A 3,337-nucleotide genomic window follows, 5' to 3' on the forward strand; every position below is an offset into this window, starting at 1 on the left:
TTTTTTTTTTTTTTTTTGAGACAGAGTCTTGCTCTGTCACCCAGGCTGGAGTGCAGTGGTGCGATCTAGGCTTATTGCAAGCTCCGCCTCACAGGTTCATGCTATTCTCTTGCCTCAGCCTCCTGAGTAGCTAGGACTACAGGCGTCTGCCACCACGCCCAGTTTTTTTGTATTTTTAGTAGAGACAGGGTTTCACCAAGTTAGTCAGGATGGTCTTGATCTCCTGACCTCGTGATCTGCCCACCTCGGCCTCCCAAAATGCTGGGATTACAGGTGTGAGCCACCATGCCTGGCAGATAGGTTATTTCTGATTCAAAATGAAACGCCACAAAGGCAGAACTAATTAAGCAAGGAAAAAAAAAAGTGAGAATTTGAGGGGAAAAAGGTAGTTATAAAGACCATCCTTATTCCACAAACTTTTATGTTTCTTGGTTTTTGTTGATTTTTGTAATATTACCTGCTAATTTTAAGCAGGTAATTTAATCTTGTTCTTTTTTCCAGATAATTTTAAATTCAATAAAATTAATGGTATGGTGGCTCAGGAAAGGTCAGTTTGAGTATTTTTCTTTTTTTTTTTTTTTTGAGACGGAGTCTCGCTCTGTCACCCAGGCTGGAGTGCAGTGGTGCGATCTCAGCTCTCTGTGACCTCCACCTCTCTGGTTCAGGAAATTCCCCTGCCTCAGCCTCCCAAGTAGCTGGAATTACAGATGCACACCATCACGCCTGGCGAGTTTTTTTTTTGTATTTTTAGTAGAGACAGGGTTTCACCATGTTGGCCAGACTGGTCTCGAACTCCTGACCTCAGGTAATCCGCCCACCTCGGCCTCCCAAAGTGATGAGATTACAGGCGTGAGCTACCACGCCCTGCCAGTTTGAGTAGATTCTAAGTCCTGGGACAGAATAGTATGCTGGGAGGAAATAGGGGAAGAGAACTCAGGACCGCAAAACTTGCATCTAAAGTTGACTCTCTCAGGCATGTGTCTTTCATTAAAAACTTTGGTTTAGAAAATTTGTTTTACTTATTTTTAAATAAACTTTTTATTTTGGAATAATTTTTGGTTTACAGAAAAGTCACAAGTACAGAGTGCCCAAGTTCCCTTCACTCTGTTTTATTGTAATGTTCATAACCACAGTACATTTGTCAAAAGTAAAAAATTAAGTTTTCCACAATACTAGAGACATTATTCATATTTCACCAGTTATTCCACTCTTGTCCTTTTTAGTTCCAAGATCCAATTAAGAATACAATATTGCACTTAGTCAATTGTCTTGTCTTCTTACTCTTTAGATTTATATTAGCTTCTCAGTCTCTACTGGTTTTTCATGAGCTTTAAAGTTTTGAAGAATACTTTTTAGTTATTTTCCAGAATGTCCCTCCATTGGGTTTGAAACGATGGGTTTTTGGGAAGAAAATCAGAGAGAAGAGATGTCCCCCTCATTGCATCATATCAGGTGGCACATGACATCAATATGACATCCTGGTGATGTGAAATTTGTCACTTGATAAAGGTGATGTAGTTGTTCCCTATTTCTGCTGTAACAAATTACCACAAGTTTAATGGTTTAAAATGACACACATTTATTATCTGATAGTTCTATAGGTTAGAAGTACAACATGGGTATCACATGGCTAAAATCAAGGTGTCAGCACAGCTGTGTTCCCTTTTGTGGGCTCTGTTTCTTTGCCTTTCCTAGTTTCTAGAGGCTGCCTGCATTTCATTAGCTCATTTACCTCCATCTTCAAAGCCAGATTCAAAACTTCTTCAAATGTCTCCCTGATTGATCTCTTCATCCACCTCCCTCTTCCTCTTTAAGAACCTTTGTGATTCTATTGGGCCCACCTGGCTAATCCAAGATAATCTCCCTATTTTAAGATTATCTGATTAGCAACCTTAATTCTTCTTTGCCAAGTAACATAATATAATCACAGGTCTAGGGATTAGGACGTGAACATCTTAGGGGAGAATTAGTCTGCCAACCACAGGTAGTGTCTGCAAGGTTTTTCTACAGTAAAGTAACTATTTTTCTCACACATATTTTTGATTCTCAGTTTCCTTATCTGTGGAAAAGAGGTGATCATCATGTTTGCCTCATCCAGACTGCTTGGAGGTTTAAATGACTGTAGTGAAAGTATCTGGCATGTGGTCTCCCAAATGGCAGCTGAAGCTGAATCTAATGGCTATCACTCTCTTTCTATACCTTCTTCCTCCAAGGCAGGAATATGATTATTCTCAACTGCGAAATAAGTGTTCTTAATTTTGTATCACTTTTATTTGGGTACAAAATGTGTGATATCCTCATTGGAACTAGGGAGGAGAGCACATTTTTCAAACTGTATCTAAAATATAGTAAGCTCTTTACTAACAATTCTGATGTAATCAAGGGGCTATTTACTCGTTTGTAAATAATTTTTATTTATATGAATATTCATTTATCCTGCATAGGGAAATGGACAAGGTAATATTAAATAAAGACTACTTATTAATGATGCACTTTGGGTAAAAACAAATATAGAATTCACCATGAAACAGGAATGTCCTTATCTAATAATGAAATGCTTTCATTTTTATCTACGATTTTACAATGTACAAGTTATTTCCCTGAAAATATTCTAAGACTTCACTATTTGCTACAGAGTGGAAGACAGAAAAATACAGTGCACTCATTAGTACTGCACTTAGAAGCAAAAACTGTTCACTTGTTCTTGGTTGGCAAAACTAATGGAGCTCCTTTACAATACTCAAACTGGACTTTAGTTTGTGGGCAGTGTGATACAATGATGAGTTGGTATTGGGGCTCAAGTGCCTATTCTTTCTATTCAATAACGTAAAGATAAACACTAAGTATTAAAAAAAACTTGAAATTTTTAAATATTAAAACACTAACTATGTATGTAAACTATTAGACTTAAAGAAAGGACTGAATTTTCTTTTCAGATAAAGGAGGTGGGAAAGGAAAATTGATTTTTATTTGTCTTAATAAACACTCAGTGGCAAATGAGGTTTAGAACTTTGTAAAAAGGCTACATCTGTCCTGCTATGTATCTTTGTAACTTTAGGAGTCCTGCTCCTTCAGGGAGGAACATGCCTAGGTAGGACCTACTTGATGGTGACAGTTGTTTAATAAATACTTGTTGATGAACTGAATAAGTACAGGTGCTAAGGCATTTTTTGATTTACGGGGTGCTGTCCAGCCATTTGTGGTTGCAGACACCACCCTTACCCTCCCTATTGAAAGTCTCAGGATGTTGTAGGAGGCAAAAGCCCAAGTTAGTGGATAGAGAAGGGAGTTACATTTCTGCTTTGTCACTTTCAGTTACATGAACTTGAACAAACCA

Source organism: Mandrillus leucophaeus, unplaced genomic scaffold (genome assembly GCF_000951045.1).
Source record: "Mandrillus leucophaeus isolate KB7577 unplaced genomic scaffold, Mleu.le_1.0 Scaffold258, whole genome shotgun sequence".
Classification (NCBI taxonomy): domain Eukaryota; kingdom Metazoa; phylum Chordata; class Mammalia; order Primates; family Cercopithecidae; genus Mandrillus; species Mandrillus leucophaeus.